Below are 22,519 nucleotides of genomic sequence, written 5' to 3' on the forward strand. Positions count from 1 at the left end.
TTCTCATTTCAACTTGATACTCTGTCCATACTTCATGAAGCAAACAGGAACTAATCTGTCATAAACTGTCCAAATTCACCATCAGTTTTCTTTGCAAATATAACTGAAAAAAAAGGAAAACGTGTAACCCTATCCACCCAATCAGAAACTAGGGAAGTAATTTCCAAACTTTGGCTGAGTCTTCAGGTAGCCAGAGGAGGAGCCATTGAGGAGTGTTTGGAGTTTACTTTGTTCTTTATTTTGTATTCACAGGAGACTTGGGTTGCAAGGAATAAAAAAAAGAATTGGTTATAATAATATGAGAACTTGCAGATTATAGGACAAGTAAAAGAAAATTCATTTAAGGATTTAGATTTCAAAATCTATAAATTAATTTTGGCCCTTGAGCAATATGAGTTTGACCCAAACGTGCTTGTTAGACGTTTAAAAGAATAAAAGACACATCTAAAACTCTCACTTGTGGAGAGCTACCCTTTAGTCTTTGGTGTGTGTGTGTGTAGGGTCAGTAGCCACTTTAGCTCTTCAATTGGACCTTGGAGTGGCAACGCCCACTGAATACTTAACTCTGATTTGGGGAAATGTGCTAGGGTGAGAGCAAGCTAGAGGGGGCGCCAGGCCAAGGCTGTGCATTGGGTGGGAGTTTCCTTGTGGTAGACAAGAAGTCCTAGACCTGAGGCAGCACTGAGAGGTTTAGATACACCCGGGAGAGGATGCCAACAGACTGGAAAGGCTGTAACTGGGTGGGTCTGGTTTGAACCATGAGGATAATCACCTGTCTTCTACCCTATGATTTAACATACCAGCACACATGCTGTAATGTCTAAGATCATTTTCTAGAGTGGTGAGAGGAAGCAAGGATGCGCTATAGAGTAAAGAGACTCAGCTCAGCGATGCTCACACACTTTTTCTGAGGTCTTCTGAGAGCTAGCAGCAATTCTCCACAGGGGTTCCTGGCACAGGACCCCTCAGCTGAGTGAGGAGGCAGGAAGAAAGTCTAACCGTCTGGCAGAAATAAGACAACTCTCCTTGGCACAATGTATTTTAGGCAGGTCACCATTACAGGGAAAGAGTAAACTGATATGTACTTTAAAAAGAGAGAGAAAGGACTACTACAGACCACAAATAATTCTGCCTCCTTCTAGATTTGAAAATGCCATCCACCAGTTGAGTGTCCATGAGTTTTTACAGTAATTCTTGTTATTGGGAAATAAAGTTTATTTTCCACATCGAGAACTAAAAGGAACAGTTTCAAGTTGGGTTTCAGTTTTCCTGAACAACACAGTGTTTTTCTGCATCATAAACGACAACAAAGCTGACCCTCTGGTTACTTCCACTGAACCTAAGTGGCCATCTAAGGGAAAACAGGATGTGCCTAAGAACAATGACACCTCTGCAAACCACAGACAGAGCCAACAGATAAATAAAGCCCTGGTGTTTTTCTGAAAGAAAAGCATGGATTCAGAAGGAGAACAATGTGGAAATACTATTGTTAATTTTGCCCACAAACCACAGTTTCCACCTTTCCCTTCTTGCTATTTTAACTGAGTGTAATGCCTAGAAATGTTCTTTCCTTCATTAGATGCCCTCTTGCCTGTGTTCTGAAGCCCGCTACATAGTTTTTAATGTACGTTGTCATTATCGTGATCTTTTAAATGACAGGTTTGTTCAATTGTTCTCAACAGAAATCCCTAGTCATTTGCACCACAGACTATATATATTTAAGGTATGTATGCATACGGCACCTCCTCCAATAAATAATGTAATTTCATTCAATGACATTTCATTACAACTTCATGAGAACCTGGGCACTGTTTGTGTAGAGTTGGCATGTTCTCCCCATATCTCCGTGGGTTTTCTCCAGGTACTCCGATTTCCTCCCACAACCTAAAGATGTGCAGGTGATATGACTAATTGTCCCAGTCTGCGAGAGTGTAGGTGGTGTGCGCCTGGAGACAGAAGGGTGTCCTGTCCAGGGTGGGTTCTCACCTTGTGCCCTGAGGTGCCATGAGAGACTCCAGCCACGCACTCCCCTGAACTGGAGGAAGCAGGTTAGAAAAAACTATCTGACTTGTTTTTATTAATCTTTCTTAACTGTATGTATAGATCACATTTACTTCAATGTTGAATATTAAAAGTGTTGTGGGTCTTTATGTAGAAGCTTGGTGATACTTTTGTGACCAGAAATATACTGCAGGAACTTAACTCTTGTTTATGTCAATTAGCCTCTGGTAAAATTGGTTTCATTATATTTCATTTCGCTTAAAGTCACAGTTTCCAAGAACCTGTCAGTGATGTTAAGTGAGAACTTACTGTATACACTTCCAACCATAAGCATTTAAATTCAGTAAGCCAGAAAGACTACAGGGAAGCCAAAGAAATTATTACCAGCTCCCTCAAAAACAATTCATATTTGGTATAAAACATTTTGTAGCAAGATTTGAGATTGCTGTTAAAATACAGAACTCTGTGAGTAGAAATAGTTTGCAGTTTTCACAATTGCTGTCACAATGGAGCACCTATGTAAATGAACAAGAAGCAAGATCGATTCCAATCAATAAAGCAATAACAATGCATTAAGATATTACTTCCATAACACTCAGCCCATTCCTCCTGGTACATTTCCTTTCAATGTCCTTAATTTAGGTACAACATTTTTAGAATTTGAGGCAGTTGTAAAGGAAGACATAATCATTTAAACCTAACTAATTTAGAACATTAGCTCAAGAGCAAAATATTCAGCACAATCTATTAAACTTACTATTTCTGCCATTCATCAATTTAACTGATCGTTACAAATAAGTACAATATAAAGGCAATAGCCAAGGCACTTAAACTAAATGAAAAGGAGAAGTGAAACTATGTCATTTTTAAGGAGTTGATTTTAAAAGGTTTTTTTTTTCTTTTTCACCCCCCACTTTTGTATCACTTGTAAAAAATAATTAGAAATGGTAAAAGTCAATATAAAGGTCCAGATCTCTGTGTGTGAATAGGCTATTCATGAAAAAGTTGGCTTGCTCATTTTAAGGGTCACCAAGAGCTTAACAGATACTCTTGTTAAATTTGTTAGGAAAATGGTGGGAAGAATATTTCTTCTTAGATACTGGAGATGGTTAGGCTGGTGGTCCCATAGTCTCCTATTACATGATCTACAGCTTTATTGAATCTTACACTTTTAAACAGTTGTTTTTGCGTTTCTAATCACAAAATGACTACAGTATAAGCTCCTTGAAGGCAGGAGCTAAGTTCCTGTATATTGTGTTTTATCCTAATGATTCACAAGGTGTTTGGCCCATTTTGTAATTGCTTAGTAGTAGTTGACAAATCAAAGATATAACATTTGCTCAAAACAGTACTTTTCTTTCAACTTAGTACTTCTCCTTTATATTCCAACTTAACTTGTCTTCATTAGGAAACTAACAAGCAGCTTATGAAGCCAGAATGGCATCTCCCAATAATTTGTTTGGTTTTCCACGATTGCCCCTTATTTTGTTCTTCAACAGATTTATTTATTTATTTTTTGGGGGGATTGCCCCTTATTTTGAATTCTGTTTTGTTATTTACCTTATTTTCTTTTATTTTCCATCTTGGAACTTGAATATCCTGTCGGTATTTTGCTAAAATGATGTTGCTGACGTAGGTAGAAAACACTTGAAATTTATGTGTTCTACAATTTCTTACATTTTGTTGCTGGAACACTTTGAAGTCCTCTGATTTTGTACAGAAACTGTCAACATAAGGGACCAACTGGTGATTTATAGATAGAAATATGAGTCTAAATTTCTATGTTGCCAAGCTGCTCATTTTAAAATGCAGTGAATTACAGGAGAAGTAAATCCGCAGAACTGGAATGCTTCCTCTCATTTTTCAAAGTATGAGTGATAAGTAATGTTCCTCTCCAATGAGTGATTTTTGTTTATCTCATTGATCATCTGCCCTGAAAAATGTCTCATCCAAGTTCCTAGTCATCTCTTTTTTCTAAGAAAGAAGTAATTACAGTCATCTTTTAGGGATACTGTAGGTTAAATATCTGATACTTTCTTTTGCATTCTATGATGGCCCCTAAACTATATGCCAATTGGTATTGCAGTTACGGTCTTGGAGATTAATAGCTCTAAGGAAATATTAACTTGATCCAAATTGAAATTATTTCAAAAGCTACATTATATAATAATGCTAGTGAGATAAAAGCCAACTAAAGAAAGGGGAGTTATGCCTACCTTCTTTGTAAAACACTGAAAAAATTTAAATTAGGATGATGAACGAAAGATCTATAGTTAAAGTGCTGTAATGAGAAGAAAACATCCCATCCACCCAGCAATAGACTGAAGCCAGTTTTCCAATCAGAAGGTAATAACATGGACCTCCAGAAAAATAGAAACATAAATTTACTGTCTCTATTTCAATATTTCCCCTTTTCTACTACTGTAATCTCTGACTCTCCTTGCCTTCATTCCCAAAACAACAACAAAAGAATAAAAGCAGAAGTAGCACAAATTTCCTCTCCATCATCTAAGGCTCAGATCCATTCTTTCCTCTTTTGTAATACCCTCTTGACTTCTGGGACACATACTACTAGTTTTTCAAGCCTTGTTTCACATCTTAGCAATAACATGCAGCATAATACTAACCGTTGGGTTATTTTTTATTTTCTTCTAACCGAATCATAAATTCTCCAATATGAACAGCCAACACCAAGTGTCTGTAATGTATTGGCCTCCAATTTGAGTGTTTTACATGTGTCAGCTCCCTAATCCTCACACAACTCTATCAGTGTCCATTTTAGAGTTGAAAAATAGACTCGGAGAGGTTAAGTAACTTGTTTAAAATCACAACCAGCAAGAAGTAGAACTAGGGTTGGGGTACAGAGTCTATGTCCTTAATCCGAATACTGTATTCTCTCAGAAACATCACTACCTAGAAGCAAATTACTTCTTCTCTGATACCTATTACAATGCTCCTTGGTAGCAAGGTACCATCATCTCTGGGTTCCAGGGATCTAGACTAGTAAAGAGGAGGTAATTAATTGGGTTTGATCATAGACAATAAATTTGTTTCCCTGACTTAATTGTGGACAGCAGAGTAGTCCCTTGGAAAATATGCTGTCATTCTCTGAGACCCTTCAGATGATCCAAAAAGATCCATAGAGTACAGAGTCACCTACAGCTACAGACCAGCCATGGTATTCACCCGGCTGTCACCTCTTTGGGCCTGGACATACAGTAATTTAATGTTGTCAATAGGTTCTTGGAAACTGTGACTTTAAGTGAAAGTATAACAAAACCAATTTTACCATAGGTTAATTGACATATACAAGAGTTAAGTTCCTACAGCATATTTCTGGTCACAAAAACATCACCAAACTTCTACATTGAAGTAGATGTGAGCTATACATACAGTTAAGAAAGATTAATAAAAACAAGTAAGATAGTTTTTTCCAACCCACTTCCTCCAGTTCAGGGGAGTGCGTGGCTGGAGTCTCTCCTGGCACCGCACCGCAGGGCACAAGATGAGAACCCACCCTGGACAGGTGCCCTTCTGTCTCCAGGCGCACTCCACCTACACTCTCGCAGACTGGGACAATTAGTCACGTCTGTTCGCCTCACGTGCACATCTTTGGGATGTGGGAGGAAACCGGAATACCTAGAGAAAACCCACGGAAACATGGGGAGAACGTGCAAACTGTGCACAGTGGTTGCAGGCTGGTATCAAAATTTTTTTTCCTCATCAATATTATAACAAAATAATGTTGACTAAAACGACATTATTTGAGGAGCTGCTGCATCTGAATCAAGATATACTTAATGACTTCAAATGGCTGTGGTACGGCCTGCCTATTGCTAAGAGTGAGGAGACAAGTTACCAGCCTGTCAAAGTGCCCAATCCAGAGGGAAAAAAAAGGTCACCCCCAGTACATTAAGTGTAGAGAGTGGATAAGGGATAAAAATACAGTTTCGTGTTGATCAAAATCTACATAGTTGACCATGCTGGTTACTCTTAAAGATATGTTTATGACTTTATTAACCCCCTGGAATTAATGCTTTATAGAACAGATTTTGAAAAATGCTGTTAAATTTGCAAATATGAGAGATGTTATGAGGGTTCAATGAAATAGTATGCTAAGAGGGAAACTCAGATTTCTCGAGTGCCTGTTGTATAGAGGACTCTGTGTTCAGTGATTTACAAGTCTTGTTCTGGTGTAATACTCAAAAGAAGGCTATAAAATATATATTACTCCCATTTTATAGATAACTGAGGAGGACATTTTACGCTTAAAGGTTACTATGTTCTCACCATGGTATATATATTTTTTTAATTTCCACTTTTCAATCACTATTAAACTTTGGTAATATTACTCCTATTTTTATAGTTGATGAAATTGAGGCTTAGAATAGTTATATATCTTTTTCAATGTCACAGATCAACCAAAGAGCCAGGATTCAAACCTAGTTCTATCTAATTCCAACATCCGTGTTCTTGAATGATTAAAATTCCTGAAAATAATTTAAATTCAAGAACATAAAACATTCAGTGAATATTTTTAGTATAGCAAAAGGTGTGATCATGGCCCAAGGCCCATATAGAAAAGAATGAAAATTAGCTCTGTGCTAACATCCATCTGCCAACTTGACATCTCTATTTGTCCAAGTTACATGTCCAAAGCTGGAGTTTTGGTATTTTCCCCCCAAATCTGTTCCTACAGCTTTCCTCACCTTGGTTGATGTAACCTGGGCTCATACCAGTTATGTTAACAGATAGAATGTAATATAATGATTGTTAACTGAATATTAAGTTGTTAACTGAGTAACTGAAAAGGCAAAAAGCGGTATAATGGAGGTAGAAAGCACAGGAAGCAGTAACCATGACTGGTGAATAGAGGGAAAAGGTTGGAAATATTAATACTTAAGTAGTTGAGGCCTCTAAGGAGAGGCTCTGACTGGAAGGTGTTGGTGCTTCTGAGGGAGTGTGATGAGGCTAGTTCTGTGAATGCTTGGAAGCTGCAAACTGCTGCTAAGGGAAGGGGCTAGTGTTACAGCTGGATGGAAGAGGCATTGCTAGGAACGGGAAGCAGACAGGAAGCAAACAGGAAGGAGCGAATCCTTTCTCCCCCTCTACTTTGGCAGCCCCCGCTATGACTGCCTGTTGGCAGAGTCGAAAAGTGTGCAGCTGGCAAAGCAGAAACATGGTTTGCAGAGTCCTGGCCCCAGCGTCACGAAGGCAAGTACAAGAAGGATGAGTTTGCAGTGGACAGACAATAGCTTAATAACTGGCACACTTATTTAAAAAGTGAATCAGATCATGCCCCCTTTTCTTCTTCATTTTTTTTTTTTTCTGAAAATCTTACAAGGGCTCACGATTTTATTAGAGTAAAAGCCAAAGTCCTCACTATGCCCCACACCCTATATGAAGTGGTCCCCAGATCTCCAACCTTACCTCCAGCTCCTCCATTCCCGACTTCCCCTGCTGCAGCTGCTCAGCCCTCGCCTGCTTGCTCTTTCTCAGACACACTTGGCACGCTACCATCTGACGGCCTTTGCAAAAGCTGTTTCCTCCACCCGTCTGGAATGTTCTTCCCCCAGATATCTGTATGGCTAACTCCCCCACCTTTTTCAAGCCTTTGATCACATCTTACCTTTTCAAAAAGACTTATCCTGACAACCCTACTTCACACAGCACTCTGCCTACCCACCCCACCCTGTTCTCCCAATTCTCTGACCCTGCTCTGTTTTCTTTTTTCAATAGCACTCATCACCTTCTATCATACTGTATAAGTTATTTATATATTATGTTTATTGTTGTAGCCTCTTTCTTCACTGCTATCATGTAAGCCCCAAAAAAGCAAGGATCTTTGTTTCTTCACTCTTATAGCTCAAACATCTAGAACAATGCCTAGTATATACGTAGTAAGCACATATTAAATATTGATGTGAAAAGGCTACGTTAGCTCTGTAGAGTTATTTATGGGAATGGGAAGAATAATTTTAAACTTTGAATTCTCCAAAGGTAATTCATATAGGATATTTAGACTCACGAAGACATTTTGCAGTTGTTTCACTTTGTAAGTACAAAGAACTGTGTTTTGCCTACCCTAATATACTGATCAATTTGTTTATCTTGTAAGCCTTGCAGAAGAAGGAGAAAGTCCTTGAATACAGCAGTTTAATAAGGGGAGGTAACCTAGAATAAAGATTTTGTCTCCAATAACTATGAAGATAAATAATTGAGCCTATTGCTTAGCAAGATATATGTACATAAAATAATTATTGTATCACTGAGCTATTAAAAACCAAATCATTATTTTCATATATAGTCCTAACTATTTTCCATAAGTCAAAGGGGACCAAGTTTTAAAGGACTTTTTTTTTTTTTTTTGGCCTGAAAAAAAAAGTAGCATTTTAAATAATACAGTGGTAGGTAAATAGCTGTTTGCTTTATAATATTTCATTAACCTGACCAATATGTTTTATGTACTTTTTCTAAATGCATGTTGTATTTCACAATAGAGGAATGAAAAAAAAAAATCATGGATAGCAAGACGTTCATGAATACAGAGAAACAGAAAACAAACTGACCTAAAGCCATAATACTATTGTGATTTGTGAGAGTCTGTTACATTTCTTTCAAAATTTTGCAAGTCCCCTTGCCTTTCCACCTCTGTGAGTCGGTGGCGTGAAGGTTTTGCTCAGGCTCCAGGGAGGGTGAGCCAGGGAACGGTGAGAAGGCCCAGGCCGGAGATAGGCCTGTGTTGGTAGGCAGGCAGCAAGGAGACAAGCCTCTGCAGTGTTCTCTCTGAGACCAGACAGGATCAAACTCCCTCTGAGTGATTAGCTTCTGGACTACCCAACAATAACAGACTCATGCCGGTTCTTAAAACAAAGTAACAGCTTTCACAAAGCCAATGACTTCTGGTCTGTAAAGGCCCTGAGAATCAACTCTTCTCCCTCACAGAGGCCTGGGAAAGCCTGGTGCCGGACAGCCTACATGACAGTTAGAGAACTCTTCCTCAAGTCCCAGAGGACAGATGGGACACTCCTGGACAACCCTGGATGTGTTTTTGAAAGCTAGGTGGGAAGAGGAGAAATTGCTGCAGAGAGGAAGGCTGATAACTTGCTGACTGAGCAGTGACAAAGCACTAACAGGAAGGGAGAGGCCCTGTTCAGCCTGAAGGCAAAATAAACTGACAACTGGGCCAGGAAGACAGGACAGAGAGAGAAGTCAAAATAGGCATACCAGGAGCTGTCTCAGCAGGCCTAGGCTGAGAAAAATCCAGCCCCCTCTCAAATTCATATGTGACAAAGACCGTCCATTTCTCCACTTAATAGGAGAAATGAATGAGGACCATTAAAAGGCTCCGCATAATCCTATTTGGGTCACCTATTGTAATATAGCATGTAAATATTGCATGAGGATGTCAGCCTTAAAAAAAAAAATCTACAGAGCAATCTCTTTCCCTACAAGAGGAACTCAGTGGTTTTCTGAAGCATCCTGCTTTACTGGTTAATAATTCCCTCTTTCTCTCCCTTGAATGTGGGAGCCCCTCATGCCATCTTTCTTTACCTCCTATCTAAGATATGTTAGAAAGAGGTCACATGGAATGGCCCTGGGAGATAAAATTCTAAAGAAAAGCTAGCCTTTAGTGTCCTCCATCACCTCCTGCCTTCTTGCCTATCCTGTCCTCCCCCACTCCAGTCATACACACACTTCCTCTTTTTGGTTCCAATTGCCTTCCTTGGTTCCAAGGAAAAGTTACTTCCTTGGAAAAGGAAAGAAGGAAAGGCCTATCTAAACACTTTTTTTTTGGTTGGGGAAAGGTGGACTTTAAAGACATGAACCCCAACCTTTTAGAGATAGGTGAAAATCTGTTCTCTACTTCAAGTTGGAAAACCATGTTTGGAAGAAAATCTGCTGAGAGCATGGGTGGACCAATATCTTCTTCCTTTCTAGCAGGTTCTAGCTACTCCTTCCTACTGGTAAACATATTTAGTAAACTTGGCAGCTTTTAACCAAGAATCCTTTCCCAACAGAAATGTTCATTGGCAGCAGAGAGTGTGGTTCTGAGAGCAAATATGTTTGTGATTTTGGTTATGAAACTGCTTTGGGCCCTACCTCAAGAGTTGGTCTGATACAGACCCATTAGCATATCCATTATCTTCAAAATATTAATATATTGCAGAAACTGTATTTGGGATACTATTGCTTTTGAAATATCTCCTATCCATAATACACCCTTCTCAATACTTGATTTATTTAAGTTATATCCCTTCAAATTTGAATCCAAGACTTGCCTCTTTTTGAAGCTTGATCATTGCAGCTGTATAGTTAACAGATTGAGAGGTGGGGGAACTAAACATCCATAATGCTCTTCTCAGTGGATTATGTCACCCATGTCCTCCACTGAAGGGATAGGTCAAGTTTGTTCCCTGTTATTTGTTCTTCCAGCCACAATGGACTAGATCAGAGGTGGAAAACCTGCCTCCTTGGCTGGCTAGACTCAGTCATGGCAATTCACACTGTCTCTTGAGTTCGAACTAAAAGACACAGAAACAGACGCGGCAGCCAAGTGTGCCTCTAAACTGTAACATCTTTTCTCATTCCCTAGGAAAATTTGGTGAAGCTTTTATTTTCATAATTTATACAATGAAACACTGATTGTTCATTAACTTTTCAAAATATAGCATTCATAGTAAAATATGAAAGAAGGATATTTAAACTGTTCATGCCCCTCCTCTTCTAACTAAAGATTTAAATACTCACACTTCATCTGGAGTAGATATGCTTCTCAGTTAAGAATCAGGGCTGTAGCTGACAAATGGGAATATTAGGTCTATAATATCCAATACACTTGCAGTCACCATGTTGGACCAGATGTAAGCCATGGAAGCCAGTCTAGTGAAAGATTAGACAGATCGTATCAAGATAACTAGAGCTGAAATAAAACACAGAGATCCTGAAAGATGCAGTAAAGGCATTTGTGATCCTTAGGAGAACTGATTCTGTTTCTGACATCCACCTAACTCCAGTTTACAGAAGAGCCAGCTATTCTTTAATTCCTGTGCTTGGAAACTTGCCGTACCGTAGAATCTCTTTTTGACTTGGTACAGAACTAAAAGGTTCCTTGAAGTCAAACCAGCCTTAATTTGAAGTATCAGTAGTAGGTGAGCTGGCCTTCAAATTATTGTAGTAACTGATCTAAAATCCACTGTCCTTGGAATAGGGTAATTTTGGACTTTTGATGATTTTAAATATGTACACATTTTGTCTAAATATACTATAAAGTATTAGATTTTGAAGTAATATGACATATTTAATGAACCATAGCTTTGTTGTATGGTATTTATTTTCTCCTTTTTGATATCCTACAAATTTTTAGGATATGTAAAGCAGATAATGTGATCATGGATGTTTGGGAACTTGACCTGTGCAATCATTGTAAGGTAATCATAGCATTCGTGAATGAGAGAAAAAGATGATGACCTACCTTTTTAACATCTACTAAATAGAGGCAAATGGCAACTACTGATTTGCCATGCTCACACTAAAACTAAAATTATGGAACGATAATGAAAACTAAGCCTTCATTATAATTTTTAAAAGCAATCTAGAAAGAAAACTGGAGAAATGTTTGGGGATCTTCCAGAAAATCAAATATGTAATCAATGGAAAGCCCAAAATTTAAACTCAGCTATCCTTACAATAAATTTAATAACGTCTCCAAAAGTCCACAAAACAATCTCTATTTTGAACCAGAGAAAAATTGGTCCTATTGTCTTATCTACTTTATAATGTGGTGTCTGTAATAGCCACTCACAAACTGTTCTCCTAACAAACAGGACCCAACAGCAAATGCCAAGAGGCTAAGGGTTGATCCATACATATCAAAGCAATGTCACTGTGAATGTTTCAGTGGGCTCCTCACAGGAGAAAAGGCACCGTGCCAGTTGTCAAGACTTAGAACTAATAGGGCATAATTCACCGCTCCACCGTTCCTTAACTTGTGTCCTTTTCCCTGTACTTTGAGCTATCTTCTGAAGATAATATGTTTTATGTATAATCCTAACTCACTAGGAGGAAGCAGTTTCTTTCTTTACATGTTTTTGTATGTCTTTCTTACCGCTATCACCAAACACCACCCTCACCCCAGCTATACACATACTTTCTTTTGCTCCCTTATGCTCTTCTAATTATTTCAGTATTCATATAATGTGATTATTTTCCTTTATAAACTACTAAAACATCAAAATTAGTAAGTATTTCTGAATAAGTATTTATTCAGAAATAAATAAAATAGAATAAATATTTATTTTTGGTAAAGAAAAGTTTTGATATAGGACCGTCTAAGGCCTATGTCATTAGGGCATTTGGGTTAAACCAAGATGACTCTCCCATTTATTTAATATATGTCATTGGGTAAGGTATCAGCTTTATGTCTCAGTTTTCATATCTGTAAAATGGGGTTCACAACAGTACCTACCTCATAGGATTTTGGGGGAGATTAAATAAATGTATACTGTAGATAATGTAGAATAGTGTTTGACAAATGGTTAGAATTTATAAAATGTTTAGCTACTATTATGCTACGAGAATTAGCTGAAAGTCCTCTTTAAAAATCAAACAAAGAAAAAGAGATAAAAATTGAATACTTTTAGTTTGGTTCCCTTTCCTTTAACTCTTATCTTAATAATTTTATTTGACTTTTGGATGAGCTAAGTGAATACTTCCTGCTATTGAGGAGCAAAATGATTAGGATTCTGCTGTATGCCAATGACATGTTTTTGCTGCTATGCACTAAAAGTAGCATTACTAGACAAAACAGGTTCTGCTATCTAATTATTAGCAGAAAGAATAACTTGAGATTAAGTATACTAAAACCAAAATTATCAGCTTTAAAATTATTCTCTGGCACTTATTTGGCTTTTATCCAAACATTTTATATAGGGTCAAATCACTCAATTACCCAAAGGCACGGTTTTCAGTTAGTTAATCATAGAGGCTTCACAAATATCTAAACGAATGAAAATTTGATATAGGCATATGTATCACTGAATTTTTTTTCCATTGGTGGTAGCTGGTAATCATATATATGTTAAAATTTTGCATCTAAAATGTATTATGATAAAATAGTGTGGCATATAACTATAGTCTCAGTTGTTATCCTTTCATAAAAATGTTGAGCCTTTCTATAAATATTCCTTTAATACCAAGTGATAATCCCCTCTCTAGACTGATTTGGGAGTAAGCTCATTAATTTTCCTTATCCATTTCCCTCTTCTAAATGTTTTAATGGGCTCCTGCCCTCCCCAACAGACTGTCATATCATATGGTTCTCCTCTCAGTTGTCACCATAGAATATTCTTGCCAGAGATTACAGCCTTGTATTTTCTGCAGGCCCATTCAAGAGACTAATATTACTCTAAAGGTTCTAAATAATATTCTTATATCTAGCCAGATTATCAGAACTATGTACCAGAATTGCTTTTTCACTATAATGCCATCAGATTACACTGTGTAGGGGAGGTTTTGAATTACAGTCTTTGGACGCAATAATATTATTTGTGTGTCTGTGGGGATCTTGTCTATTATAGCCTTCATTCCACAAAGAGACAAAAAGAAAAAACACTAGAACTTTGTAATGTAGTTGTGTCCTCTCTGTCCCCGCGCAGTCGCCAGTTCATTGTAGACATGTTAATCATTTAGGGTCAGACAAAACTCAGGATTTTTGGCTCCAGGTAAAGGGCTCTACATAAAAATTCTTCCCTGTAAGAGCTATTTTTTTTTTCTGTCAATCCCAATCTAATTTATCTAAATCATTTCTTAAAGCTCAACTGTCTTACAAGTACCATCTAATGGGTTTCACTGTTTGGTTTCTTTGGCTTATCACAAGTGCTGATAACTTCTTGTATACATTAACTAATAGGCCTCTTTCAAAGTATGCTGACATTTATTTAGCTTCGTGTTAAATGGTTTTTAATGAGCTCTACACCATCCCCCTCCATTCTGAGTTTCTAGAAAAGGAATCCAGTTTCTCTATAATATGGGGAACTAATGATACTCTGCATTCCAGTGAATGGGAACCAAGTGGGAACTTCAAAACAAATTACTATCATGAATACAAAACATTTTAGTGGTTGACTGCATTTTTTCTAACTTTTTAGCTAGATATTTAGCAACCCATAGACATATCCTCTATGTAAAACTATTCCAAATGATGTGACGAGTTTAACAATTATTTGAGAAATTTGATGTTTGGTTCAATTCAATCATAAATTGGGGATGGGGATGGTATTTATCAGCCCAAATTTTCTCAATCAATGCCTCAGTTTTCCCATTCACATTTTCAGCTTCATTTTATGGAAAATGTCTGTGGAACTAAACCAAGTGTGGTGAGAAGATAGCAATCGTTTGATCAAGTAGGGAATATAAAGTCTATACAGTACTCCAGGCAATCAAGCCAGATGAATGATTTATGTTTTATGTCTTAGGAGTGTGTGTGTGTGTGTGTGTGTGTGTATGTTGTCTTTCCTTTCTTTTTTTGAAATTTGGATGAATATTGAATTTCTGTTTCAGCGTTTCTTATTGAACCCAAAGCATCTGATAGCTGACTGTCATCTGCTCCTCTTGGTCACTTGTTCTCTCAGCCAACATAGGTCTATAGCATATAAGCAGGTGAGAGAAAGACCTTCAAGAACAAAGATGCAGTCTCTTCTCTCTATTCCATTGTGTCTCCTGCTTTACTGCCACTTTGTCTTGATTTCCCAAAAATGACCCAGTTCACTGTATGCTTGTCTCTAGGAAGGAGGAAAAAAGTGAATAAAAATAATACACCATATACAGTATCTTTAGAGAAAATCACATAAATATTTTACAGACTGTACAATAAATAATGTATACATTTAGAAAGGCAATGTAAATATTTTATAGACTGCAGAATAACTGTTAAGGTCGAAATGAAATCACTGTGTTTGGAGAAATACAGTATGCCCTAAATTGTACCATACAGTTTTACTGTAGCTTAGTGCAGTACACTTCATAAATCAGTGCATTCTCTGCATTACCTGGGAGTTCAAGAATCCCAGCTGCCAAGTGGGCTCCTCCCTTCTTTTTCTTCTGCTTTGAAAGACCCCCACTCCCACCTCACCACTCAAGGCCCTGCTTTGAACTATGGCAGTGATCAATACATGCTCCTTGAGAAACTGAACCAGAGCATGAGAATGAACTCACCCAGATCGCCTAATTTTCATGGGGAGGGTAGTGAGAAACTGATCGGGAATGGACGGAGAAAACACCGAATGAATTCCAGATGTAACCTGAGTCTCTGCATATTTTTTCAGGTGGCTGAGGACACATCATCTTGGTTTCCTGAAACCCACTCCTTGTGAGCCTTGATTGGCCAGTCGAGGGTTCAGTTACGCATCAATGCCCTTGTGATGCTTAAATATTATAATATTTACCAGATTGTGTGAAAAAGACACAGGTGTGTTCTGAAAGATGGATAATACAAATAGTATCAAAATATTCAGAGGAAGGACAAAATAGTGTCAGGCAGCACTTTTTCCAGTTGAATAAAACAATTGGAATCAAGAATAATGTGGTAATCTAAGTATAATGAAAATGTTTAGTTAAATAGAGATCAGAAGAGGAAGTTTGTCCCTTCTACGTAATAATGTCTAAAAAGAAACAAAAAAGAAACCTGTAAGTATAAGAATTATATTGAGAGCCCTTTTGTTAGTTAGTCAAACAATAAGCTAAGAGGACCTAACATGACAGAACACAGAAAGGAACCCAGGAAATGAAGGGAGAGAAGACATAAATTAGAATCCACAACAGATTAAAACTATTAAACAATGTTAAAAGGATCATAACTGAAATGCCATAATGGGGAGGGGCTAAAAGTAAAAGACAGCAAAATGCTTGTTTTAAATGTAGATTACTGAGCCCACTCCCCGCAAAACTAATCCGTGACGTTAATGGAGCCAAGGAAATGTGCATTTTTGGCAAGCTGTATAGGTGATTTTGGTGCATATAGATTGCAAGCTACATTTTGAGAAGCCCTTGATTATCACAGCAAAATGGGAGCATAAACAAATAACGATAGAGGGTCAGGAACGGTGTGTGAATCAGAGAGGGACCAGTTGAGCATTCTACCCCATGCTACATGTCAACTATTGCAAATATGTGACACAAAAAAATCACGATTGTTGTATATAATGGACACTATGCAACTTTAAGATGAGATTTACTTCAATATTAGGGAGAAAGAAAGAGTGAGGTGGAGGAAGTTACATTCAAAGTGAATGCTCCTTTAAAACATGGTATTTACTGTAAATCTTCCTTTAGAAGCAAGTTGTTCGTTTGTTCGTTAACACTTTATACTTTACCAACAAACGGTGGATAGTCTCATTGTCAATTAAACTTCTTGTTAACTCTTTGAAAAGGAGAGCATTTGGGGAACAAAGAAAAGACATTTGTGTTGTTTGGTGGTATGGGAGCATTGCAAGAAGATACACTGGCAGTGTGAGAAAATGCAAAATAAAACACAGAAGAAAATATACCATGTGGATGTTCTGGTGGTCCTTCACTGTGAAGCAAACTACCACAACCTTAGTGAAGCCACAACTCCTTTATTATCTCTCACAATTGTGTGTGTGTGTATGTGTCAGGAATTTGGGTTGGACTCAGCTGGATGACTCTCTTGTTTCATATGCTATCAATGGTGCTATTCAGCTGGGGATGGGCCAGTCTAGTGGGTCTAAGATGGCTTCATTCTCATGTCTGCCTCTTTAGAGAAAAGGTCTGGAAGGCTGGGCTTAGCTAGGAAAGTCACCTGGAGCATCTAAACATATCTGCTCCAGTACGGAAGGCTCAGGGTATTTGAACTCCCCACTTGGCAGCTCAGGGCTCCCAGAAACAGGAAGAAGAAACTATTTCTTAAGGCCTAAGACTGAAAATTGCCAGTGCCCTTTCTGTCATATTCTATTGGTCAAAGAAGTCACAAAGCCTGCCCAGATTCAAATGAAGAGGACATAGGCTCTACTTCTCAAGGAGAGTGTCAAGGAATTTGCACCCAGATATCCTAAATCTACCATAGAAAGATGTTGTAGAAATGCATGTAAGTATTTCTTCCTTTGCTAGTACATCAAGAGTGGCTGAACAAGTAATTATTACTTCCTTCCCTGCCCCCCAAGATGAAAAAACCCTTCAAAGGATAGTTAAACTTACAAAATCAAAATGCATATGGTTCAATCTATACCCTATGGAGTTCTTTAAAGCAAGGATACAAAATTTTGTTTGGTATAGCAGCTGACTGGTATATGTTAATTGTTTTGAAGTATGTTACAGGTAATATGCTGCTAATAGTAATTAAAGTGATTTTTCAAATAACTTTCTGATTTTTAAAAATAGTTAAGTTCAATGTCACTGTCACTCATATGTGGAGTTACATGTAGTTCCTAGAAATCTCCCCCAGTATGGAATAAGCCTGTGGGAATGTTCCAAGCAGGTAGATAGCAGGCATTATTGGTGGTTAGGAAAAAATTCCTTGAAGACATAACTTTTCAGCTGAGACCAAAAACATGAGTGGGAGTGAAATGTGCTACCATTTAAGAGTGTTTCAGGCAGAGGGACAGTGTGTAAAGATCTTGAGGCTGAAACATGCTTGTCTTAAACAAATAGCATGGGAGAAGATCAAGACTTAGGATAGCTCAATCAAGTCAGGCAGTGACTTGGAGATACTTAAGAATCACTTGGGTAGGGATTGAATATTCATCCCCCACCACCCCCTGCCCCCCAAAAAAAGAAGAAATTGAGTTCAGTAATTATTCGAAACAATCTTGTCCAATTATGTCTTGTCAGATTTGCAAACAGTTTGCAGAATTCACGAGGTTTAGTCTAATCTTCTTTCATGTCTCCTGTGTATGTTTCAGAGACATACATGAACATTGAGAAACGGCTAATAACCAGGGAGTGAATCAAAGGAAGATAAGATCTTGAGTATCATCAAAATGATATACTGGTTTTCAGTTACTTTTAACCAAACTTTATCATAGAGTTGTAAATATTTTCTTCTGCAATATCACATTTGATTAAGTTTCTCCTTATTTTACAGAAGATGGAACTGAAAACCAGAGAAGAGACTCTGTGATGTGCCATGGCCAGTTAAGGACAGTGGCTGGGAGAGACTCATTGCCTGATACTTCCAGACCATCACGACTCACCATCTATCAGGAGATGAGAGGATGAGATTCCTGAAATACAACTTCCAATCTTAAACAGATGAAAAAAGGAATCAATTCTATTGTAAAGCATCACAGATTAGGTTCTCCAGGAAGCAGATTCCAAGACAGAGATTAGCATTTCTTAGGGAGTGCTTTTCGGATGGACACCTGTGTGGGGGGAGGAACAGAAGGAGGATTGGTGGAGAGGAAGTTGTGGTGCAGTCTCAAGGCCTCAGCCAACCCTGCAGGGAGCTCTAAGGCTGGGATGGTGCTTTAGAGTATCCTGCGTGGAGTCCAGAGAACCAGGCTTTTGTAGCCCTATATCAACCTATCATTGTATTCAGGCTGCCCCAGGGAAGGAACAGGTGACTCTCATTAGAAGACATAATTCCCAAAGATGGCTGACGGCTAAATGCTGGTAACAAACCTTCCCCGCAGCTGGGGCATAAACCCTTCATGTGCGGTGGAGAGGATAATCTGGGCAGCCATTGCACAAAGCCCGGGGTAGGAGTACCACCACTGCTCGCTGCCTCCACTGCGCCCACCTCTGCCAAGCCAACACTGAGTCATGCTTCAACTATTGGATTGCCCTGATGGTCTCCCAGCTTCAAGTTCTGTCCTGCTACAGCACATCAACCATATCCCAGACGGAGTCCACCTCTTAAAATGTAAGTGAGATCATTTTACTCCCTCGCTAGCAAACCTCCAATGAATGTGGATCTCACACCCAGTCAAATCCAAATCCTTCCCACAGCCTATAAGGCCCTACTTGATTTGGCTTCCCATCCTTATTACTATTTTCTTGTCTTTTTAAAATAAAATGTACAGATATTAACTGCACAGTTTGATGAGTTTTAACAAATGCACATAGCCTTGTAACCATCCCAATTAAGATACACAATTTTTTTCTGCCACTGCAGAAAGCTCTCTTGTGTCCTTTTGCAGTGATCTGTCCTCCCACCCACCTCTCACCCCTATTGCTGAGGTAACCACTGCATTCTTATCTTAAAGGTCTTGGAACAATTTAAAATGATAGAATTGATTAAGGGCATCTAATTTTTCTAGTTACTAACTAGATGATGTACCTCTCTCAGAAGGCAGTCAGGGAGGAAAAACCACCAATATTCAGAACCCGTTCCTTCCACAAAGAACACGTTAAAACTCTATCACCCCTCGAGCCAGTATTTCACATAAGGGTGTATAATAGTCATAATTAGCATTTTCAATGGTTACAGAAGATTCAGGTTTCGTTTTCTGGTGTGAGCCTGTATGCTTACATTTGTGCATAAAAAGCATCTTCTGGTTTGAGTTTGCCTTGCTCCTAGGAATGTAAATGTAAAAGAATCGAATATATTCCTTTAATGATAATCATGGTGCTACACGTAAACAAAACGGATGCCGCTGCCCTTAATTTTGAGCAATAAAAGTAACGTTAGAGTGAGTTACACTCAAGCCAGTGCAAAAAATAATGGCTTTAAATAGGTGCAGATGTTTAAAGGGGTTTGTTTTGCTCTTCTTGTTGGTGATTCCTCAGCATGTACCAAAATGCATTATTTCATAAGACTGATTTTGGCAAAGGTATTTCCCTTTAGCTTTTGAGGATTTTTTTTGTTTTGTTTTGTTTTTTAATGAGGTAGATTACAACTTGGAGCTAAGTGAGATTTCAAATGCTTCAACCTTATTCCTCTGGATGTTTTTCCACATAGCAAATCTTCTTAAAATAACTTTGATCGCAGGCAAGGTGTGCATTAGCCAAGCTTTATGGCACTCGTCCAAGGATCTCCAAAGTAGCTTGGCTAGGTTGGAAAGAGCCAAGAAGGGGAGAATGATAGGATTGGTGGTGGTGGTATTTCTTGGTGCCTCAGTATCCTGTTTGGGAAGGTACTGAACTTGTAGTTGGCTGGAATAGGTGAGGAGTTTGGGATTCCAATTACCAGGTGATTAGTCCTGGGAGACAGTACAGGCATCCCTCAGGGATATTGCAGGTTTGTTCAGTTCCAGACCACCTCAATAAAGTGAGTCATAATGTTTTTGCTGGTGGAGGGTCTTTCCTTCCATTTGTAAAAAATGCAACACCTGTGAAGCACAATAAAGGGAAGCGTAATAAAAGGAAGTATGCCTGTGTCTGAACACACGCCTTACAGATTGTGTTTCAGATGACTGTTCCATTTTGATGGTCTTTTTCATGAGGAATGCTGGGACATTAAATAACATCCTACCATTTGTAAGCAAAGTTGTACCAAATCCACAGAAGAAGCAAAATCACGTTTACCTATTTCAAATGCAAACTCCTGTGAACAATAAAATTTGTTGTGTTTGAATATTCAAACAGCCCCGACCAATACAGCTTTCAAACCAGGACTTGATAAAAACATGTTTGCAACTATCAAAGTTGCTAATGAACTCCTTTATTCATCATTCAGGGAAGAGTTGCATACTCAGTTTCTTCTTAGTTTCATACTGAAACTCAGCATATTTCTCAGTATTATCCAAGGGCATGGTCCTGAGAACAAGACGCCTAAAGCAAAGATGCTAATATTTAAATGTAGTTACTATACAAGTTGACTGCAAAGCCATTAACTTAATTATACTGGGGTCTCATGTCAAATTTGTATTAAACTAGAGAATGTTCAGATAGAGTTTGGGTATGAGTGTTGGGGGCACAGTACAAAAAAGGCAAATCCTGCAGATTTAAAGTGATTGAGCTTCAAATTTTATCTATGTACTTTTATCTCATGAAATGGTATTTAAATTTTCAGCATTGGAGTTTCAGAATTTCCACACAAAATATCAAAGGACAATCATAGGATATCATTTAGTTATATACTTCATGCTATATAGAGTATCACAGATCTTTTGCTTTAGAACCACCCCAAAACAGTGAGTGGCTTAGCCGTTGTATGAGTTGATAGTACTATTGGGTGGGTCTCTTTCTGGTTCGGGCTAGATTCCGATCTCATCTGGGCTTGCTCATGTGTCTTTGGTCATTTGGCAGGTCATCTGGGACTGGCTGGTGTCAGAGGACCTCACTCAGAGGTCTAGTGGTTACATTGCAGTATGTCAGCTGGAGCAATGAGTGTACCTTAGCTATCTGATTCTGATTATCCAGTAGACTAGCCCAGGACTATTCATATGGTGGCACTGGCAGGGGTTCCAAAACCCATTATGAAAATAGACTTTAAGTTTCATTTTCAAATTCTACTGACTGAAAATTTCCTAGTGAAGCCCAAAGTCGATGAGGGTGGGGACCACACAAAGTCATGGATACAAGAACAAATGAAAAATTGAGGACCATTATTTCATTAATTTATCACATATAAAAAGTGTGAATTCAATTTTAATAAAATATGGAGAAAAATTGAATTAAAAGTTGAAGCATCAGTTTGAAGAAGTGTTGCCTTTGAATGATAGAACTGCTTCTAAAGGTGGCTTCTTTTGAATAATGCCGTAGTTTTTCCTCATATCATCCTGTATTGTTAAGGGGTTCAGTACTTCCCTATTTCAAGATAGAAAATGTGATATGTGGCTATCTTATCTGCTAATCCCTATTTTTCCTTTAACATCCCTCCTTGTAGACCTTTTTTCTTTGATTTTATGTATACCATGTTTCCCTGAAAATAAGACTTAGCCGGACCATCAGTTCTAACGTGTCTCTTGGAGCAAAAATTAATATAAGACCCGGTCTTATTTTAATATAATATAAGACCGGGTCTTATATAATATAATAAATAATAAATATAATATAATATAGTATAGTATAATATAATATAATATAACATATTAAAATAAGACTGGGTCTTATATTAATTTTTGCCCCAAAAGACGCATTAGAGATGATGGTCCGGCTAGGTCTTATTTTGGGGGAAACATGGTATGTATGACCAAGATAGGATTTGCCAGGTTTTGCCACTGTAAAGTTACATCGTTTTCTCCTTTCCTTATTCTATTCTTTTGAAGCAAGTCTCTAAGTCTAGCCCACATTTCAGGTAGGAGAAGGTGTGATTAAACTTCACCTCCTGTGGTGGGGATGGGGGGGCATTTTGTACTTTGTACATAAAGTGGAATTCTTCTGCAAAGGAGGCTTGTCTCTTCTCTCTTATATATTTGTTTATTTATTCAATCATTTATATTAGTATGAACTCCTGTATATTTTATACTTTGGGTCATATCCACTACTACGTTATCTATTTTATTGCTCAAATTGTTTCAGCTTTGCCACTGGAGCTGTTTTAGGGTGGTTCCTCTGTCCCTTTGATATCATTATTTGTTTTCTGAGCACTTTCGATTTATTTTGAGATACTACAAAATGC

The 22,519-nt window shown here is 38.1% G+C and overlaps 1 long non-coding RNA gene across 1 annotated transcript in view; it reads left to right on the forward strand.

Moving 5' to 3' along the window:
* The window catches only part of LOC141571117 (uncharacterized), a 270,191-nt gene that overhangs the window by 172,206 nt on the left and 75,466 nt on the right, over nt 1–22,519 (forward strand). The window contains exon 3 of the long non-coding RNA XR_012495713.1: nt 18,101–18,877. This is a non-coding gene — a long non-coding RNA (uncharacterized LOC141571117). The remainder of the gene's footprint in view (nt 1–18,100; nt 18,878–22,519) is intronic.

The sequence above is a fragment of the Rhinolophus sinicus genome, linkage group LG04 (genome assembly GCF_036562045.2).
Source record: "Rhinolophus sinicus isolate RSC01 linkage group LG04, ASM3656204v1, whole genome shotgun sequence".
NCBI classification, from domain to species: Eukaryota; Metazoa; Chordata; class Mammalia; order Chiroptera; family Rhinolophidae; genus Rhinolophus; species Rhinolophus sinicus.